This window comes from Henckelia pumila, chromosome 1, assembly GCF_033568475.1.
Source record: "Henckelia pumila isolate YLH828 chromosome 1, ASM3356847v2, whole genome shotgun sequence".
NCBI lineage: Eukaryota > Viridiplantae > Streptophyta > Magnoliopsida > Lamiales > Gesneriaceae > Henckelia > Henckelia pumila.
Window position 1 is genome coordinate 14388905 of NC_133120.1, and position 6290 is coordinate 14395194.

Genomic DNA, 6290 nt, shown 5'->3' on the forward strand with positions numbered 1-6290 from the left:
AGCCCGTTCCCACCCCTTAAATATGTATCCCCTACTTGTCATCGAAATTTATTGTAAATTTGTTAGACTTAGTGGGAGATAAAGATTTGAAGACAATGGTGGGCCCAGCAGACGATAAAGACCGAAGAAATGTAAATGGAAGCTCAATGTAATAGGATTGCATTGCATACTTGCATATCACCTAGGATTGGACTTAGACTCATGATTGGCAACCACGGGTCGATTAGATAATGGGATAGATCATCCTTAAATAATATATGATATTATTGATGTATGCATGTTTAGACTAAATTGTATGAATCCCGCAAGCATACATAAATTGCATGATGAGACAAATTTTCAAAAAATTAAAATCCCTCATTTTAAATATGATTTAAAATTGATATCAAGATTTATAAAAGGGAATTTAAATATTTTTTAAATTTTCCTACCTTCCATCAACGATCAATGTATGAGATGCTACCCGCGGATACGGTCTGGCTCATATTATTGAGGGGGCCCGTTCGTCGGAAAGCTGTACATTGGATCGACACATGTTGTAAGTTGGGTGGAACTCCCATGGGATTGGCTCATATAATTGGGGGATCCACATGGCGACCGTCCATCACAACTTAGTATTGATGGGTTATCTTGATATGTCACAATAAACGGCGTCATATTATTGGGCCCTTATTGGACATGAGGTAAAAACATGGGGGTTACTTTGGAAGTAATTGGGCTCTACCTTTTGAAAATTATGGTTGGCTGATATTATTCGGGACTATGATTTGTCAATTGGACTCCATGTTCCCACTAAGGAAAGGAGTTTCCCGTTTTCACTATACGGTAGTGAAATCGTTAAAATAGTGGGAGTGAAATTCATAAAATTAAATTTTGCCATATTTTATGTCTTAGTAAATTAATTAAACAATCATCGATTATTGTCTGTTTCATCTCAGTATATCATTATGATGAATCTTCTTAATCCACATGTTTCAATTCTCAAACAAAACAAACTTTCTGGCGCAACTATACGGAATGGTTCAATAAGTTAAGATTGTCCAGAGTTCGAAAAAGATTTTCTAAGTGTTAGAAAAGGCTTCTCCAAAAATAGCCCCGGCTGATGTAACTGCCGAAAGGTTGGCCGAACTAGAGAAATGGTTGGACCATGATCTCAAGGCCAAATGTTACATGCAAAATTGGACAAGTCTAAACAAGTTTTCCATCACTGCAAGAAACCCGGTCATTGGAAACGTAACTGCAAAGGGTATGTTTTACATTGAAATAAATTTTTTACTTAATACTACTTCTTGGGTATTGGATACCAGATGTAGATCTCACATTTGCAATGAGTTGCAAATGATGACAAGAAGTAATAAGCTTAGGAAAGGTGAGACCCAGCTAAGACTCGGAAATGGTTCTAGAGTTAAAGCCCAAGCTATAGGAGACATTTATTTAGTTTTGCAGAACGATTTTAAGTTATTTTTGAGAGACGTTTTATTTGTGCCAGATTCTATTAAAAACATTATTTCTATTTCTATGCTTGATAGAAATGGTTTTTCTTGTAATTTTGTGAATGAGATTTGCAATATTTACAAGAATGAATGTTTGATTGGAAATGGACAACTTGAAAACGATCTATATAACTTAAAATTAAAAGACATTCCAATTAATTATGTTGATAAGCCGGTAACAACAAATAAAAGGAAAAACGATAGTCAAAACCCGGCAAACCTTTGGCATGCTAGGCTAGGTCATATTTCCTCAAGGAGGATGAACAAGCTAGTGGGAGAGGGCATGTTTGATATGTCTGATATTAACTCTCCACCTACTTGTGAGTCCTGCCTAAAAGGAAAAATGACTAAATCTCCTTTAAAAGGGAAGCCTGAGCGTAGTCAAAATCTGTTGGATTTGATCCATACAGATATTTGTGGACCATTTAGTATCGGTACTAAATTTGGTCACACCTACTTCATTACCTTTACTGATGATTATTCTAGGTATGGGTATTTATATTTAATGAAATATAAGTCTGAATCATTTGAAAAGTTCAAAGAATTCAAGGCTGAAGTAGAAAACAAACAAGGTAGAAGTATTAAAGCACTTCGATCGGATCGAGGTGGAGAATACTTAAGTACCGAGTTTTTGAGCTATCTAAAAGAGAATGGGGTTCTCTCTCAGTGGACTCCTCCTATGACACCTTAGCTGAATGGTGTCTCGAAGCGTCGCAATCGAACTTTGTTGGACATGGTTCGATCTATGATGAGCTTCACTGAGCTCCCACCTTCGTTTTGGGGCTATGCGCTTGAAACGGCGGTATTGTTGTTGAACAATGTCCACACTAAAGCAGTAGATAAAACTCCATACGAGTTATGGAATGACAAAGCTCCTAAGTATTCGTACTTAAGGATTTGGGGATGTCCTGCTTACGTGAAGCAGACAATGGGAGATAAGTTGGATAGTCAATCCACCTTATGTTATTTTGTAGGATATCCGAAGAATTCAATCGGATATTATTTCTATCATCCTTATGAGACAAAAGTGTTTGTTTCGAGGAATTCCACCTTCATGGAGAAGGAGTTCTTATTAGATAAGAAAGGCAAGATGATGGAACTCGAAGAAATTCGAGAAGAACCCGAGATACAAAATAACGACCACACACCTCAAGAACCTTCAACGGACACGCCTATATCTAGGAGATCCGAGAGGACTTCTAGACCTCCTATTCGATATGGTCTTCTTCTTGAAGGGGATCAAAGTGAACCCGACATTGGATGTGATCCAAGAAACTTCAAGGAAGCAATTTCTGATGCGGATTCTAATTTATGGCTTGAAGCTATGCAGTCGAAAATAGACTCGATGCATACATACCAAGTTTGGTCTTTAGTAGATCCTCCCGATGGAATTGTTCTAATAGGGTGTAAATGGATCTACAAGAGAAAACTTGGGCATGATGGTAAGGTACTTACCTACAAGGCACGATTGGTAGCAAAATGTTATACTCAAAGACAAGGAGTTGACTATGATGAAACCTTTTTACCAGTTGCAATGTTCAAGTCCATAAGAATCCTTATTGCCATAGCAGCATGGTATGACTATGAGATATGGCAAATGGATGTGAAGACTGCATTTCTTAATGGAAACATTAAGGAAGAAATCTATATGATGCAGCCCGAAGGATTCACATCCATGGGAAGCGAGCATAAGGTATGCAAGCTTCAGAGATCAATTTATGGTCTCAAACAAGAATCAAGAAGTTGGAACCAGAAATTTGATGAAACAATAAAGGACTTTGGTTTCATCAAAAACCCGGAGAAACCGTGCGTGTACAAGAAAGTAGTTAAGGATGCGGTGACGTTCTTAGTGCTTTATGTTGATGACATCCTACTCATTGGGAATGATGTAGGGATGTTGCAGTCAACAAAGATATAGTTATCAGGTAGATTCTCAATGAAGGATTTGGGTGAGGCATCCTATATTCTAGGGATACAGATCTATAGAGATAGATCTAAGAGAATGATAGGACTCACTCAAGCAACCTACATCGACACCATATTGAAAAAGTTTTCTATGGATGAGTCCAAGAGAGGACATCTACCTATGTGTCATGGAGTTTCTCTGTCCAAGTCTATGTGCCCCAAGACTGACGAAGAGATAGAGAAAATGACACACATACCATATGCGTCAGCCATAGGTAGTATTATGTATGGGATGATATCTACCAGACCGGATGTATCTTTTGCTCTGAGTGTCACGAGCAGATATCAGGCCAACCCTGGTCAAATGCATTGGAAAGCCGTGAAGGATATTCTTAAGTACTTGAGAAGGACTAAGAATATATTCATGGTTTATGTTGGAAGAAAATTGAAATTGGAAGGCTATACCGACTTTAGCTTCCAAAGCGGCGTGGATGACTCGAAGTCAACCTCTGGATTTGTATTCATGCTCAATGGCGGTGATGTCTCTTGGAAGAGTTCCAAGCAAGACACCACAGTGGATTCCACCACTGAGGCAGAATACATTGCAGCATCAGCTGCTGCTAAAGAGGCCGTTTGGATGAGGAATTTTGTCCAAGAGTTGGGCGTAATTCCTGAAGCTGTTGGTCCAGTTCCGGTGTACTGCGACAACACTGCTTCCATTGCTCAGGCAAAGGAACCAAGGTCTCATCAAAGATCCAAACACGTACTGAGAAAATACCACATCATCCGGGAGATTGTGGAAAGAGGAGACATCACTGTCGAGAGAGTGGCCTCTACAGACAATATCGCTGATCCACTTATTAAGCCCTTGCCAGGACCATTGTTTGACAAACATCGTGAAGCAATGGGATTGCGTAGTGTGACTAGTTGGCTTTAGGGCAAGTGGGAGATTGAAAGAGTGGGTGCCCGGTTAGCCATCTTGTGGCTAAGGGCTTTTGTGACTCTATGTATAAACAATCTTTGTTTAATATAATTTACATTCATTAATGGCATTTTCTTTGTCTTTCTTCATATTGTTATATTGTGATATACTATTGATGTTTTGATAAAGACCTTGAATATACTATAATGTAAGTAAGATGAGATAGTGAATAAAGAGAGATCACTATTATGAAACACATCTTATAGTCACTGTATATTCTAAATAGTTCCTAGTCAATTGAGCCGTCCGCTAATAAGGATAAGGATCGCTCGAGATTGAGACTAGCATTTGTGATTCCAAGTACCACGTTTCATTGGTAATGGACATGGAGATGTTCAAAGCATGCAAATGGATATTCATATGATGAATGATCGAACTACCCTATTCGGACTTTCCAAGTGGTTATCACTTATCGAGTGGATAAAGTCCGCGGTTTTGGTTGTACACCCATTAGTCCTTACTACTTGAAACATCATTGAGACTCTATATGCTAGTACTGTACTTTGACTCGTTTATCGACTCTATTGGGGTCATCAGGTGTCGGGATTGGGTACAGTTACGACACATATAGGAGTCGATGCTTTGTTGTCAAGGATTCACCACATTCTTGCAAGTGTGGATATCCTATATGATCTGAGGAGATATTAGTGTGACGAATCTCTGGCCAGAGTACATGATGTGTTTTAGGTTACTCGGTTTTCCTAGTAACACATGCGATGTCACTATTTGATCTCCAAGATGTAATGCATAGTTATCGAATCTCGAACGACTCTCGATGCACCAATGGTTGTTGATTCAATCGGGATATATGGATGAAGGGACCGTACTGTAAGCTAACCAAAATCTACTGGTTCTTGCAGGCACTATCAGTGATACCTAGGGAATTATGGGGCGATGTTGCTAGACGCTTTTACCATGATTCGTTGGGCAAGTCGGAAATTGTTGTTCTGAGTCACAAAGAGTTGTGAGCCCACGGCTAGCTGTATCCCTGAACCATTGGGGGTCACAAAAGTAATGGATTACTAAACCCCGTTGAGATAGTTAAATTTAAAGAGTTAAATTTAATGAAAGAGAAGTTGGACTTCTTAACTAAAAGGGAGTGGAGTTTCCTAAAATGACATAGGGATGGGCATTTTTGGAAATCACTGAATTCGGATTCAGAAAAATTATCTTGACTTTAAAAGGTGCAGAAATGGTTTTTGTGCACATTGGTGAAATCGGTTTATCAATCGAAGTCATGATGAATTTTATATTAATTTCTATAACAACGGGCTTGGCTTGTTGGGCTTAAGTTATGGATTGTGGGCCCTAAGGAGTTAGAGTCCTAATACAATTATAATTTAATCTAGTCTAGAAATTATCTATAAATACATGTGAAGTGTTGGAAAATTGAAACAATTCATTCTTGCAATTTTCGAAATCACACATATATTTTAAAGGGGAATTTTCGAAAATTCCTCTGTCCCTTTAGAGAAAATTCGGTCTGTGATTTTTGTGAAAAATTACATTCCGAATTAACAGATCAAATCTGTTTATTCTCTTCGATAAACATCTGATTGATTTCTAGTGCAATCAATCAGAGGGTTTCTGTTTTCTGTTCGTGGACCTGATTCCGGAGATTGATCGTGAAGCCATCGATTCCCGGGATATACAAGAAGAGCAGATTAAATTCTGTTGGTGTCCATAATCAAGCCGTTGCTTGAATAGGTAAAAAATTTAATTGTGATTTTATTTTTACTTGCATAATTTAATCGTAAAGTTTTGATACCCATGATATGGAATCGTTCCATATATAAAAATAAAATTTTTAAACTTTCGCTGCACCGGGTATCAATTCTTAATTGATCTGAACACGTTTTTCCAACAACAATCTCATTAATGAACAAATATGCAACATGCGAAACATCATC